At 33.2% G+C, this 17,209-nt stretch overlaps 1 protein-coding gene across 1 annotated transcript in view; it reads right to left on the bottom strand.

Annotated features, from left to right (window-relative positions):
* Window positions 1-17,209, bottom strand: part of STPG2 (sperm tail PG-rich repeat containing 2) — a 517,945-nt gene that overhangs the window by 211,660 nt on the left and 289,076 nt on the right. The window lies entirely within an intron of this gene.

Below are 17,209 nucleotides of genomic sequence, written 5' to 3'. Positions count from 1 at the left end.
AATAAAGTATGTTAAAATTATTGATTTGGGTCACATTATTATTCTTAGATTTGTGCTCTTAATGTATAATTTTAGCATCAAACAATCTTGGACCCATTTTTTTTGAATGCTTAAAATCATTCAGGTTAGGGTTTTAAAATATAATAAGCACAAAAAAGTGACATTTGTCTATCTAATAATTAAATGTAATACAGAAGTATTTTCCCAAAAAAGAAAACAGTGCCCTCCCAAGATACATATAGATCATGAAAAAAGACACCCAAGTTTTTTATTTCCTAAAAAGGCATTCATAAATTCAGCAAAGATGTAGTGCTTGAAATGCATTCGGAAATATGAATAAGACTTAAAGAAGCAAAAAAGTAGTTGAATAGCATTCTGGGTGCTAAACATAATAGAAGCCAAGGTAGAAAGATGGAATTCACATGGAACGACTGGATGTAATGAACAAACTGGTTGAATGGACTAGGGCCTAACCCTAAATAAGGATTTTGTATTAGAGCCAATAGATTTCAAATTGTATTCTAAAGTGTCCTGAATTCCACAGAAGTGCCTAGGGAAAAATGTATAGGTAAAGCCCAAATAGGAGCCTGAATTATTTTCATTCAAAACAGCTTTAGATTTACTCTTCTTTGTTTGGGTCCTATATACATTTTTTTAACTAAAATTGTCTAATAATTTTTTAAAGCTTTTGGAGGGGCACCTGAGTAGCTCAGTCAGTTAAGCATCCGACTCTTGGTTTTGGCTCAGGTCATGATCTCATGGGTCCTGGGATAGAGTTCAGCAGGGGCAGGTAGTCTGCTTGAGATTCTCTCCCTCCGCCCCTCCCCCCACTCTTGCACACATGTGCACTCTCTCTAAAATAAACAAATCTTTAAAAATAAATAAATAACAAAAAATCTTTTGGAAACTAATTCCACAGGTAGTGGGTAGCTCCTGAAGGTTTTACACTAAAGGAGATTCATGAAGAAAGAGGTAGTTTATGAAATAAACTTTGGCAGTACATTATAGGATGGGATGACTTGATGGTTTATTTTAGGGACACTAATAAGGAGTTTACTAACATTGCTAAGGGAAAGGAAGAACAACTCAGAATATTTTCTAAGAGATGAAATAAATATTTAATATGTATAGTGACTGGAAGAAAATAAAAATAAATAATGGCCAATAAAAAGGCAACACTGTGACAAAAATAAGAAAACACAGAAGAGATATCACTGAAGAGGAACATCGTGTGTTTGGTTTTGAACCAGTTTTTGTCTGAAAAGATGGCAGCATATCCAAATAGAAATGTTCAGAAGACAACTGGAAATACGTAACTGAAGCTCATGAGAAAGTTGTTCTGGGGAAAAGGAAAGGAGTTATTCACATAAAGGTGATAGTTGAAGTTTCTTTAAGCAAAAGAACATGACAGAGAAAATGTAATAACTGAGGACTGAAACTTGGTGGTGCTGCACATAGGAAGGGAGAGGGAAAGTCAAAGAAGGAAATAGTCTAGTGAGTAGAATACTGCTAGTACAACATCAAAGAGAGAAAACAGGGAGGGTGTTTTTTCTTTTCTCCATTCACATGTTAACCAATACTTATTGAGTATCTGTCACATGCCAGGCCTGTATTTCCAGAGAGTGCTTAGAGGTCTTACTATATCAAATGTTGCAAGAGGAGACATCACAGACAGGTCACCGTGGAGTGTGTGGAACAGGGATGATGAATGAAACTAAATTAGAGGGAGAGAGGAAGGAGAGAGAGTGTGGAGAGAAGAAGTGTGGAGAGAGGAAAGAACAACATGAGCACAGAATATTGACAATGGACATAAACAGTGAAATAGTAGATATAAAGATGTAAGCAGAATACAAAAATTATGCCTCCATCTCCCTAGTATACATGCAATTAAAAACTACCACTTTGAAGAATAGATCCCTGAAGATGTTTTCAAAACTAAAATATATTAGAATTGATAAATTCACATGAAATATTTTTAAGGCTTTAGCTTCATTAACATAAGATACTTCAACTTTTACAATAAAAGATGAGATTTGGCTCTATTTCAATCCTTCTAACGTCAATTGAATTAATAGGATAGATATACAAAATTATAAAGTCCTTGTGGGAAGCTGCTATGAACTGAATGTTTGTGCCCCCCCCACCAAATTCATATATTAAAACCCTAATCACCAATGTGATCATCATATTTGGAGATGAGGGCTTCAGAAGGTAATGGGGGTGGGGGTACGTAGGTGGCTCAGTCCATTAAGACAGCTGCCTTTGGCTCAGGTTATGATCCCAGGGTCCTGGGATCAAGCCCTGCATCAGGCTCCCTGCTCAGTGGGGAGCCCACTTCTCCCTCTGCCCCTCCCCTCTCTGTTCTCTTTCTGGTTCTATCTCAAATAAATAAAATCTTAAAAAAAAAAAAAGAAGGTAATTAGGTCAAAGAGTGGAGCCCCTCGCGATGGGATTATTGCCCTTACAGAAAGAGACATGAGAGAATATATTTTCATTCTCATTCTTTCTCTGCTGTGTATACAAATGTCTATCTGCAAGTCAGGAGGAAGGCCCTTCCTAATTCAAATGTCACTTTGGACATCTTGACTTTGGATTTCCCAGACTCCAGTAACTGTGAGAAATAAACTTACACTATTTAAGCTACCCTGTCTACAGCATTTTTGTTATAGCAGTCAGAATGGACTAAGAAGCTCAAGTGTCTTGATCTGCTAAAAGACAAAGTGTTGTAGCAAATGCCATCTTGCATGCATGACTTTGGAATAATATAATTTCTATTCATAGTGCAGAGAAACAATGTACATATACGTACATATCTTTACAAATAGATATATACAAACTAAACTACACATGGGAAAATGTATCAGTTACTGCAGTATGCAGAAAAGAACACAAACTTATCATCAGGAACTGGATGCATGATTCCACAGTCAATTAATTAAAAATTGTGACTTTAACCATAAAGATGTATAAAGGTTAATGCAACAGGTAAGGCTATTAACCAAACACTGTTATATCAGTAAATTTCATTTTCAACTATGAAATGAAATACAGTCTATTCCCTGTCCTTACTATCATGCTACAGCAACTGATAAATATTTACCTTCATGATTATAACTCATTAAAAGAAAAGAAAATATTCAAATGTAGTTTTAGTGGATTTTCTTTTATTGGAATTCCTTTGAGGAGCATTAAGTAAAGCAAAACTCTCAATATGCATCTTGTTTCATGTTAGTACTTAGTTTACTTTAGGCTACGGAGCATTAAAAAAAACAGTTTTATTGTACTTGATCTTAAAATATATTTCCAATTACATATGTTACTGCTTATATAATACAGGTCAAAAATTTACATTGCTTCACCAGCTATGATTCATGGATAAATTATGCAGAAATTATCTTCTATTTATTTACCAAAATGCTACATTTTAATCACAGGTCATGGAAGAAGAAAACTTCTCATTCCAAATCAAACGCCTATGGAAAGTCTGCCTGAATCACGACTATTATATAATGGGAATTCAAGAGCAGGTGATTCTTATAATTACATATTTTCCAGCCTATGCCAACCAACTCTCTATGAAATGTCAACCAATGCTCTAGGGCAAAAATAGGAGAGAACAGGAACAATGAATAATTTAAAATAAAAATCATGTTGGTACATTAGAGTGGACTCAGAAATAACTATTTCTATAAATAAAGCTACAAAACCTCAGATTAAAAAATGGCTGTCTTCATAACGAGCTTAAATTTATAAATTACATAGTGAATTTTGCTTATGAATACCAAATCATTTTTTTTCATGTGAAGCTGAAAGAAAACTACTGAAAAGTAAATATCCCATGTGTGAGCATATCTTTAGGAATTAAAAAGCATCTAGGAAATTGTTCATTAAAACGGACCACATGGCTTTAAAATGTCATTTAGAGAGTTGAGTTTTTATGGAACACATTTTCTCATGCTGATTTTATTCTTCAGCTCTACGAATGAAATAATAGCTAAGACAAAACATTAGTACACAAGGAACTATTATCATCAATGTCAAAGCCACATTTAGGTTTAATGCTCTTCTCCTGCTTCTAAGACGTGAGGTAATGAAATGGCACTTCAGATTATGACCAAATAATTGTAGACTATTAAATTGAGCCTATAGGTGATGAGAAAAAACAGACAAGAGTCTCAATAATGCATAAACTTTTAACCAAAATTCCACGTATGTTTTACCATCCTGTTAACGTTTCTGATCAAAAACAAAATGGGAATTACATGTTTTAAGAAATAAGATCTTAAATACTTGAGATTGATATCTTAAAATTACTATAGAGTATCTAAGAATTATTGCCAACTCAGTCCCTAAGACATGGTCTATTATAATGCACTCCAACCTAAGTAGACTGAGAATTGCATCAGTTGGAGTCTACCTAAATCATCCACCTGTTAAAACATGTGTTCCTAGCATTGAGTAAGGAATAGGGCCATCACTGTTATGACGTGGAAATACAAAATCAGATAGATTTGGCTTGACTAAAATATATCTTCAGACAGCAACGTCTGTTTTTCCATGTACTTCTAAATACATTCTAATGAAATTCTTACCAAAATGTGCATCCATCCATAAGTCCTACCAAATGAAGTCTTTGAACTGATCCTGCTCTGATAAGTACATTATGCAAATTTGAATGGCTTTCATTAGTCTTGTAAATCGAGATGTATAATACACTTTCTGTATGAATTTAGGAACAAACTGGAAGGAAGGATGATCATCTTTCACCCACTACTACTTTGAGTAGGTAGTATATAAATATGTAACACATGAGTGATTTTTATTGATGAATGAACAAAGTAATCAAATAATCAATGAAATATGAAGTTGTTTTCAAGGTAAGTAAAATACCTCACAACTGGCCTGGCAGAGTTGCAAATTTTCCTTTCATAACTGAATTTTGGTTTTTACATCCCGCTGTTCCTATTTAAATATTTGGAGCTAGAATGCCAAGAAAATTATCTAAGCAAAAAAGTAAAGTCTCAGCATATATTCCAAGTCTTCTTACATCCCCATCATTATTTTAACATTCAATTAAAGCTGAATTAGTAAGGTATTCCCTCTAAGACTGGCATTTATCTCTAAACATTATATGTAAAAATCATGACAATGCTATATCTTTGTAAAACACATCAGGTCATAGATTAAGTGATTAGAGTTCTTTAAATATAAACACCAAATTTATTTTGAACATTTGATTAATATTAAGCAAGCTAAATTCTTTAAGAAAGATATAGAAAATAAATGATTTTTTTCAAAAATATTCAAACAGCTAATTTTTACCACTTTAAAATGTAACTATTTGCCATTTGCTTTAATTTACTAAAAATTGTTAGGCTCCTAATTGTGTTTAGATTTGAATTTTTCTCCGATTAGCTCTGCTATAATATAGCTAGACTCACAGAGTTTAGAGTTTTCTGGAAGAGGAGCCTACATGATAAATTTAGTGACAAGCCAATTAAACAAAGGTTAAGATGTTTATTTGCAACTTAAATGTGCAAATGTTTTACTTACATTGATCAGAGATTAAACAAAAACTATTAGGTTAACCATTGAATATCTTAGAAAGCTTCTTGCTCCTTTCAGTAAACTTAAATCTAGACTGAGATTTAAATCTAGACAAGATTTTTTTCCTTCACATTACAGGTTCTCTGCTCACTCTGCTCCTGTGATCATGTAATACAAATATTCTCTAACTATTGCCATAACTTCATGGAATAATATCAGGCTACTAGAATTTAGCAGAATTCTTCCCTTGCAAGCCTTCCCATCAACTACCACTAGTTAATTTTAACCAAGACAAATAACAGTGGGATTTGTTTATATTAACAGTTTATTTCCAAATAGTAAATGGTTTCCTCATCGAGCTTTAATACCCACGACCCACGGGGCCTATTCATAGCCTTTTCATAGCTGTGGACATGTTTCTCCCCTGGCCTCTGGCTGAACTTATTATATGGCTTGAAATATCAAGACTAAAAAACAAAGAGGATCATATTCAGCACCATACAATTTAAATTAATCTTTCCCAAAGTGTAGTGCATGGACCATAGCCATCAGAATCACCCAGATTAGTGTCAGATTGTAGATTCCTTGGATTCATGCCAAAATAATAAATCATATTCTCTGAAAGTGGAAACAAGAGAACAAAATTTTAACAAATCCCATTGCTTTAGACCTCTAAACCACAATTTAATACGTAGCAATTAGCAAATATATCTAAACATCAAAATTTTTTTCTCAAATAATCTCAAGAATTAGTTATCCAGAGGAAAAAACCTTCTGAAATTATGGATGAGACTATCATTTCTCCAGAATATATCTGAATCTCTTATGCTTCAGGGCCTACTTATGGTAGAGCTTCCATCAATGCTCACTGAGCTGAACCGAGCCAAACCAAAGAAAGAAGAGTCTGTTTTTGAGTCAACTAGAATCTATTCCTGTGACCTTAAGCATTTTAATTATTTTCTTTTCATTTTACTTTCTTTCCCAGTAATTGTCTATGCAAAAATGGATACCTTAAGATCTTATTTCTATTTACAATGTGAAAATGATATTTAGATGATATATCACATAAATGTCTGTAAATTATTTAGAATAATCATTGCCTGAGAGAGGAGTAGGAGACTGGCAGTGTTAAGATAGGAAGGAGACTTACTTTTTATTTTTATTTTTTTGCACTGGAATCATCTTTATTTTTATTTATTTTTTTATTTTATTATGTTATGTTAATCACCATACAGTACATCATTAGTTTTTGGTGTAGTGTTCCACGATTCATTGTTTGCCTATAACACCAAGTGCTCCATTCAATATGAGCCCTCTTTAATAGCCATCACCAGAAACTTGCTTTTTTTTAAAAAAGATTTTATTTATTTATTTGACAGAGACAGAGAGAGAGCACAAGTAGGCAGAGTGGCAGGCAGAGGGAGAGGGAGAAGCAGGCTCTCCACAGAGCAGGGAGCCAGACATGGGGCTCGATCCCAGGACCCCAGGATCACGACCCGAGCAGAAGGCAGATGCTTAACAGACTGAGCCACCCAGGCGCCCCCAGAGACTTACTTTTTTAATGTATATCTTTTAACACATTATGAACTCTGTTATGGCCATGTCACACTATTTCAATTTGGGGCCAAATGTGCAAAACTTACTTCATGATCATGGAAGATGAAATTTTGTGAAGTATAAGTATATTCACATCTCTATTTTATTTTAGTCTACTGTTTTCCAGAATAAGTAATTTTTTAAAGATTTTATTTATTTATTTGAAAGAGAGAGAGAGAGATTTAGAGAACGAGTAGGGGGAGGGGGAGAGGGAGAAGCAGACTCCTTGCAGAGCAGGCAGCCCGACGTGGAACTCAATCCCAGGACCCTAGGATCATGACCTGAGCTGAAACCAAGAGTTGGATGCTTAACCTACTGAGCCACCCAGGCACCCCCAGAATAAATCTTAAACCAAAATTTAAATTCAAGATTTCTGTATACTAGCCATGTGACCTTCATAAATTCTCTAAAACTTGTTAAATTTTTGTTTCCTCCTGTGGAAAGGAGGACAAAGTGGCCCAGAAGAGTTCCTCAAAGCCACATGATGAGTAAGGACACATCATTCAACCTACTTTAAATCCTTGGAACCTCCCTCAAAGAAAGGAAAATTAAACCATTTAAATTTTCCGGGAAACTGAGTTAATAGCTAAGCTATGACTGGCTCTATGATTTTAACAACTCTTTTCTACTTCACACTGCCTTCTTAATCTTTAGCTGTCTCTAGCATTTTCCAAAAATATCAAATTGGCCAAACAAATATCATCTTAGTTAAATGAGAATGTTATTCTTTCACGTGAACATGACATTTCTATAAAAGGTGAATAAGGTCTAGAAGATGGAATAAATTGGGGTCTATATGATAAATTTAGGGATTTTGTTCCTGGATTATTAATTCATTAGCATACCATAAGGATGTAATTTTGCTCTTACACCTATATTTTTAAATTTATAAGTACATACACATTTAAGGAAAACAAAAATATCACAATTCTAAAAATCAAATTGTCTTCAAATCTCCATATTGTCACATCACTAGCTGTCAAGGATGCCACATCCTGCTACTTTCGAAACCTGTTACAAACAAAAATTTTTAAAAAATCGAGAGTTAAATGCTGCTTTCCTAGAAACCAAACAGCCCTAAGTCCCATCTTTTGGTGAAGGCTGCCTCTCTGTGGCGGAATACAATGTGTCATGTTCTCTGAAGGACTTTTTCTCTCTTATTTTTTTTTAACTGGTAGAAAAGATCTGTATAATATTCAAAACAACATAGATTCAAATACAGCATCTTCACTATTTCTTTCAGAATGTTTTTGGCTTCAGGTTTGGAAAGGTCTTGGACCCCGAGGAACAACCTCACTCACCTAGGCAAGCATGTATAACAAGGGATGAAAATGGGATTTATGCAAGTAACAGAAATCAAGTAAAATAAAATTGCTCAAATAGAATGGTCATGTTTACGGTCTTTTTTGAAAGCTAAAGTCATTATTCACTTTACACTGAGTGACCTCTGCTGGTCAGAAAGACACATTTATTAATAGATATTGAACCTACCAGAAAGCAGCTGTTATCTTAATTTCCTGAAGGAATTACTTAAAAATACCACGTGTACCATAAGACGATGCCCCTTACTCACTTAAAGAACCATAATACAGAAACATATCCTATTTCAAACACTGAAAGTCAAGAAGCTAAATATCAAGTGGATATCTTTAAAAAGCACTGATTTAATTGTTCTTTCCTTACTAATGTCTACCGTGAGTTATAACGAAAGTAGGCTTAAAAGGCCTTCTTATTATATTTAGGGAGGACATATGTTCTATAATGAATTTTTTTTTGAAGACTTGGTAATTTTAACCATATGATAACTGAAAAATTAGCATCTGTACATTTTTTAACTGAAAGGAAGGAAATATTCTCTTAATCACAAGCATGCAACTTGTTATCTCAAAAACAAAGGATTTATTTAATTAAGCAATATTGTCACAGAAGTGGCATTTACCTTATCTAGAATGGAACATACTCCCTCATCAGAAACAGTAAAAACTAATTAGAAGAAGATACCCAGAGGGCCATAGTAAACATTTCAATAACCAATATCAAGCTGCTTTGTTGTTTTCATTTGAGCCATAGGTATACCAAAAAGCATCATTGAGAAAACTGCAGATTCTTTTTTTTATTATTTTACTAGAGGTCTAAACCTTTGAAATGAAGTATACCAATAAAAACACCAAAGAAAGTTGCCTGCAAAAATTTTTGGTCAAGAAAATTATTATAATTCCTCATTGCTAATTATTGCAGTATTGTCTTCCCCTCTTCTTCTTCTTTTCTTTTTTTATTTGTTTAACAATGTCCAGAGGGAGAAAAAGAAACATATTTGGTCTCTGCTTCTGCAAATACTGAAACCTATTTATATGCAAATAAGCTATCCATTATTAGTATGAGAAGAGACTTGTGCATAAAGGGAGAAATAAATTATCACTAGAAACCATTAATGAAATCTATTTCAAAACATAACATTTTATAAGAGCCCTCATTCATGTAATATTTGTTTAAGCCTCGAGGGGAAATAGTGAGTTCTACACTTAGATGAAACTTGATACTACATTATTTCCCATGCCAATTTGTTTTGTAAAATGCATTTATTCTTTCCTTAGAAATGACTTGATAATTGTAACTCCAATGAGTCTTTTTAAGAGAACTTTATCATTGAAGTCAGAGTCCTGTGTTTTTGTCATGTAATTGCCAAACTTTCTAGGAGAGTTTATTTTTGCTCTGTTACAATAATTGTTATTCCCTGAAATTTAAAAACATTAACATTCATTTTTATACTCTTATGGTAGTAACATAAAAATAAATGAGTTTTAAGAAGAAGGAATATGAGTCTTTCTGGAATAAGTTGAATTTCTATAGAGAAGAATAAAATAAACAATAATCAATGCCGACTACAAAATAATTTCATATGCTTTTCCCAATTTCTCTTTGGGTTTCTTGTTTTGTTTATTTTTTTACATAAACTTTAGTGTGTTTATCAATTTCTTCAAAAAGTCCAACTGGAATATCAGTGGTATTATGTTAATAGATTAAAATAGGGAAAAGTGGTATCTTCCTTATATAAAATCATCCCATTAACGAACCTTAGAATTGGTTCCTCATTTATTCAGACCATTATCTCTGTCCATTATTAGAATTTAAAAATTCTCTTTATGGAAAACTTTTGTCTTCTTAGTTAATTCCTAGACACTCCATTCCTTTTGGGAGTTGTACTTACTTTTATTATTTTTTTATACATGATCACTGCTAGTATAGAGAAATGTTACAGATTCTGTATGTCATTTTTTTAAAGATTTTATTTATTTATTTGACAGAGAGACACACACAGTGAAGGAGGGAACACAAGCAGGGGGAGTGGGAGAGGGAGAGGCAGGCTTCCCGCTGAGCAAGGAGCCCGATGCGGGGCTCGATCCCAGGACCCCGGGACCATGACCTGAGCCAAAGGCAGACACTTAATGACGGAGCTACCCAGGCGCCCCTCTGTATGTCATTCTTATATCTAGCAAGTATGCTAAAATTTCTTATTAGTTTTAGTAGTTCCTGGATTTTCAAAAGTTGTTTTGCTCTATGTTGCTCTAATCTGAAATTAAAGATAATTTTTTTAGCTGCTGATTTATTTTATTATTTTTTTATTTTATTATGTTATGTTAATCACCATACATTACAGATAATTTTATCTCTTTTAATCCTTGTAGTTCTTCTGTCCTTAGGTATTGGCACGAACCACCTACTTTGTTAAGAAAGTATGGTAATAGTGGGTATCCTTCCTTGTCTTTCTTCCTTCCTTCCTTCCTTTAAAAATAACATTTACGGTGGGTTTTAATCGCATAACTTTTATCAAATTACTTACTTGTTTTGATAGTTTTCTGAGTTTTTGTTTTTTAAGCACAAATAGGTATTATTTCTATAGCTCTTTATTAAAGTATTTTTAAATTTTTTAAAAGATTTTATTTATTTATTTATTTATTTATTTATTTATTTATTTATTTATTTGAGAGAGAGAGCACAAGCAGAGTAGGGGGAGGTCAGAGGGAGAGGGAGAAGCAGACTCCCCACTGAGCAGGGAGACCGAAGTGGAGCTCCATCCCAGAATGCTGGGATCATGACCTGACTCAAAGGCAGATGCTTAACCCACTGAGCCACCCAGGTGCCCATAAAGTGTTTTTTAAATGGTATAGTACAGAAAAACGGAAACACCTTGGAATGCACTGCTACCAAAACTCTTCTTATCTCTGGCCTTTTTGATTTACCTTGGCTATTAGATGACTAAGCGGTTTAAGATGCAGTGTTCTGCCCATCACCCTCTACCATGCCTCATGCTGGCATTTAAGAGAAAAGAGCACACAGAAGTGAGGGTGAGGTACTCGAGAGAGGGAAGTTAGCTGTTCTATTTATTCATCCTAAACCAAAGCCCATTATTCAACATATCACTGCCCTCAACAAACAAGACAAAGTTTCAAATCAGAAATGTTGTTAAAAGAGAGAATAGTACTACTTATATTGCTGCATCCAAAGAGTACTCAAAATAGATAGTCTTTTTTTTGTTTGTTTTACATGAACAGACTGCAAAGTCCACCAGGCATATGACAGGAGCTAGCAGCATGAAAGACAAAGACCAAAATAAATTTAAAAGCTGACCCTAAAGGAGAAAGAGATTCTTTAGGGAAAAAATATAACTTTAAAAATTAAATAAATAATATAAAATACATTTACAATAATATTGCATCTATAAAACAAAAAACAATCAGAGAACAAGAATGTATTCAAGAGCACAAAACTGTTACTATAGAAAACTTAATGAGATGAGAAAAATAGCCAAAGGGGGGGGAAACACTTTGCAGAAGTTAAAGCAAAAGGAGAAAGAGAGAGAGAATATGATAGAAAAGTAAAGAGACATTAAAAAAAAATCTGGTAGGTCCAAATCCAGAGTTCCCAGAAAGAGAAAATAGAAAACACTGGAGATAAAAAAAATTAAAAAAAAATCCTAAATGTTTCAACAGAAAAGAAGACAGAAGGCAAAGTCCCCCTACAAAGGAAAAAAAATTCAAAATGCTATCTTACTTTATTTGTATCAACAAAACTGGATATTAGAAGACAATGAAGCAAAATAAGACAATGTATGAGAAAATTGAAGATGTTTTGAAATATAAAGTCCTGCCACCATTTCAATAAAATGAAAGTCCAGGACTAATATACACCAGTCTTTTAGGAAAACCAATGCACGCAAAAAAGAGATCAATAGAGCTAAAATAAAGAGGGCCACCCGTTTAAAAAGAAAAGAAAAGAAAAGAAAAGAAAAAGAAAAAGTGTGATTGAAACTTTGGATAAAATAATAACCAACACAAGAAAAAAGAAAGATAATTTGTATGATTCCACTTATATGAGGTACCCAGAGTAGTTAAATTCATAGAGAAAGAAAGTAAAATGGTGCTTGCCAGGCGCTGGAGGGGAAGCTGTTGTTTAATGCAGGGAGTTTTAAGTTTTGCAAGATGAAAAGAGTTGTGTGGATGGATGGTGGTGATGGCCGCACAACAATGTAAATGCACTTAGTACCACTGAACTGTACACTTAAAAATGGTTACAATGGTAAGTTTTATGTTATGTATATTTCACCACAATTTTTTAAAAGATAATTTCAGATAACTATATAAGAAAGCTACAGTATAAATATGAAGCTAATCAAAATGTGGAAAAATTTAAACAACTAATGGAATGTAAAAGAGAGACTCCATATTACTTTTATGAGAATATTCTAGTTTGAAAAGCCTAACGATCATGGCATTGGAACCACAAAAAGAAAATTAATCCTTGCATTTCACTTGTTTCACTGTTGAGTAATTTAAAAAGTAGAGGGTGATAGGCAGAACACTGCAAAGATAAATGAACAGGGAACAGACAAGAAGAGTTTTGTAAGCAGTGTATTCTAAGGTGTTTTCATTTTTGTGTACTGTAGTGTTTAAAAAGTACTTTAATAGAGAGCTGAAGAATTAATATCTTAATTAAATTTTTCTATTTGTGCTTAAAAACCAAAAACTTAGAAGACTATCAATACAAGTAAACTCTTTAACTTGATAGAGGTTATAAACCTAACAGTTTGTCTTTGATAAAGGGAAAGAATGAGTCAAAATCTATTTGCTTTTCTCTAAGCTTTTCTATATAACTTTGTTATCTGTGCATGTATTATACATATCAAGTGTGTATACACATACACATACACATGGCTTCTGTAGCTTTTGTTTCTAGCACTGTTTTTCAGCATAGAAACAAAATTCTGAAAAGAAGGGAGATACACTTCAGACTGAAATATCTGAGTTTTCATATTTAAAATTCACCAAGTCATCAGAAGGAAAAGACACATATGAAAAATACATAGTTATCTATACTTTGGTTTCTACAGCAAAATACCACTGAAAGGTAAAATTGTAAAAATAAATATATTAGGCATATACTATGTGTGTTTATATCTTTACATATTAATGAATTTTACTTGCTAGCACACATATAAAGTATTCCTTGGTCAAATAAATTTGAAGTAACTTGAATTGAACAAAGTTAAAAGTTTTCTTTATTGCAGGTCATGACAGAGTCTGTAATGTTCTAATTCATACATAACAAAAGATCAATACAATGTGTGCATTTTCCACCACATATGTTTGCTCATGACTTCCCTTTTCTTCCTACAATTTTCTTATAGAGCTAATGTTTGCAAAACATATTTAGAAAAATTTTAATTTCTAGGAAGCCACTTTGGTCCCCCAATTTCTAGCATCATTTTAAATGTACTAATTCTGAAATTGTAATTTAAATCTTAGCTATAGTGTTGGTTAAAAGCACAAATCAAAGCAGAGACAAAATTACAGTAAGACATTTTTTCTATTGTTATTAAAAATTCGAAGTAAATTATGGTTAAATAGCTCACATTTAAAAGCCACGTATATCATCTTTAGTTTTGGATATTATGGAACTGTATTCCTCAGTTTGCATAATCAGTCATCTTTAACAATGCATAGTATTACCTAGCCAGACAATAACTTCATCAGTTTCAGCATGTAATATCTTCAGATAACCACAGAGTATGAAACCAAAGAATTCCATCAGTAGTGAATGGCATTCTCTATAATTGGCCACAGCTGCAAGAAACTTACTCATTTATATTCTCTTCAATCTCTCTATTCTCTAATCAAAAAAAAAAAAAAAAACTTAGGATAATAGCTATAGTCTATCTGAAATTTGTACAATAGAATTATTATATGGTATAGCAAAACCAAAGATGAATACTGAGAAAATTGAGCTACTTTGAGGTCAAGAAGTTAATTTATTTATAAATATTGGTTTAAAAATGGCCTTCCATTCCATCAATGATATCTTTAATTAGTATTTTTTAAATTTCATAGGAAGAAAAAAAAAACTCACTGAAATAGGAGGTAGAAATTGTTTGCTTTTAGGTTCAAGAAATCTACGTGTAGAAGTAATCTTCCAAGTTGCTATTATCTTGACAATAGATGTCCAGAATAATTTATTCATGATCCTCTCAGAGCCAAAGTCATGCTCTAACCTTGGTGAAAGCCTTACTTGGCCTAAGAAACAGAGTCACTTTAAAATCTGAGCATACCTGTTGAAGCAGCCACCCAGAACTGAGGGGGGAAAAAAGCTGCATGAGAGAAAAGCTCAGTTGGAGTTATACAACCTGTTTGACCAAATTGAGCAAATTTCTCAGCAGACCCTATGGAAAGATTACAGCACAGTTAGGCAACAGAAAAACATCCAAAAACTAACCAAGAAAAGAAAAAATACTTTATCCCTGTAAATATCTTCTGGAGAACTTATTAAAGAAACCTGTTGAGGGTGTGTGTGTGTGTGTGTGTGTGTGTGTGTGTGTGTGTGTGTGTGTGTGTGACAGAAAAAGAGAGACAGAAGACAGAATTCTTAGGCCCAACTGAGGAAAGAGAAAATAGTGCATAATTTTCGATCTTAAAATCTTCATCTAATTTCTAAGGACTTGTGCCTTCAACTAATTTCTGGAAAGAAAGCACCTGTTACCAAGAGTCAGAGGACGATCTGATGGATGCTGGTAGATGATGGGGAAGAATATATTATATGACTTTGATTACTTTTCAAAGTTGGAGAATGGAATATAACTTGTGTCACTATAGCTCCTTTTATTTTGATGAAGCTACCTATATGGGTGAGTCAGCTGGAACTTCAGTATTAGATTAATATTATCAACCATTATTGAAATAGAAATGTGTCAGAAACTGATATTAGATATGTTCTGTGTGATAATACTGTGACTTTACAAACTCCAACTTTGGGGGGGAAAGTCCTTTCCTTTCCTATATAACCAGGAGCCTGAAACACTGAACAAGGTGTGTGAGATGAACTGGAACTAGTCCACAGATGGAAGACTCAAAACCAGGCTGCCTCCAACATAATAAACCCTCTTAAGGAGTATAGCAGAGAAGGAATTTAGGTAAAAGGCCACAGGAAAAATACTAAAGAAACCAGACAAGACTGATAAGATTCATCACAAATGTCCAGAAACATATCCTTCATACTGTCGATTCGTTTTAAAGTAGCTTTTTGTTTCAGGCACAGATTGAAAGAGAGATAGTAAGAAAAGCTACCCAATTTTTTTTTTTTTATAAAAGTAGAGTATTGTTTTGTTTCTTTTTAAGGCATAAAGTACAGAGAATCAAGAGCTAAAAACTACATTTTGATTACATTATGAACAATAACCATTCTTTTAGATTGATGTTGCCCAAAAGGTTACTTATTATCCTCCGCCTAGAATTGTGCAATTGCACAAAGTGGTTATTTTTAAGATCAGATGAAATACACTCAGTTCCAAGCTTTAGAGAAATGTTTACATCTTGACTATTGGCTTGTTTACATTGACTTAATCTTATTTATACAACCAAGGAAATCTAAATTTTAAATCATTATTTTGGAAGACTATGATAAACCAAAGATATGATCATTTGTTTCCAAACTACTCAGAGCTTGAATCACCTATTAATAGTTGATCTTTGATTTTATATTGTGGAAGGCTAATCCGTAGAAACCAAAGTTAAGGAAGATTCTCATTATCTTAAATCTTCTGTTGAATAAGGTACTAATTCATTTAGCATCTTGGTGCTACAGGGGATACAAAGAGGAAAAATAACAAAGTCCTACCTCAAGGAAATACCAGTAGAGTGGCAAGGGGAAATGAGACAAATGCATATATGCCTATACTGTAAGATAGAATAAGAATAGTACTATTAGTTCTATGGGGCTCTAAAAGAGAGAAATTTCATCTGGTTGGCAGAATCAGAAAAGATTTCATAAAAGAGGACATTTGAGATAGGCCTAGAAAATGAGTAGAATTTTGTTAAGCAGGTACAAACTATTCCCAGGTGAAGGAAACAACATACACAATTTCTTTATATAACAGATCATGAGGCATGGTTTGGAAATTGAATAGTGTAATTTCATTAGATGATACAATAGAAGACTATGTGGGGGGGTAGAGAATGGAGAAGATTAGAATGGAAAGTTTGCGGCCAAAATATATAAGTTGAAGTCTTTGCACCTATATAGTAGTCAACAGTTAGCCATGAAATGTTGGTAAGCTTGGAAATGGTAGGACCAGAACTGTGTTTCAGAAGACCCTTGAACCACTCATCTTCCCATATATACAAGAATAATGAAATGACTTCTTAGATGGTATTCTTTTTTTTCTTTTTCTACAACATTATTTCCTATACAGTATACTAAACAACTTATCTATTCTACTCAGGATATATAGTATGTACTATTCCAAATAGAGTAGAATAAACCCCTAGGTAATTACTGTGTAGCCTTATCTTGATATCAAACAGCTCTTTAATTGTTGGAGGATGGGGGAGTGGAGTAGAGAAAGCAATATTATCTCCTTATTCATATATATTAAATTTCCACAAATATTTTTTTAACTTTATTAAACATTTACCAAAATAGTTCATTTTTAAATTTTATAATAGTTTTCTTGTTTGAGCTGATTATTACTATGTTCAGAAAATTAAATAAAATTATAAGGTTCAAATGGAAGACTCCA

The sequence above is a fragment of the Eumetopias jubatus genome, unplaced genomic scaffold, assembly GCF_037043125.1.
Source record: "Eumetopias jubatus isolate StellerSeaLion01/CBP00866 unplaced genomic scaffold, mEumJub1_p1.0 scaffold_2, whole genome shotgun sequence".
NCBI lineage: Eukaryota > Metazoa > Chordata > Mammalia > Carnivora > Otariidae > Eumetopias > Eumetopias jubatus.
Note: the sequence above shows the minus strand (reverse complement) of the source record. Positions and strands in the feature narration are given on the sequence as shown.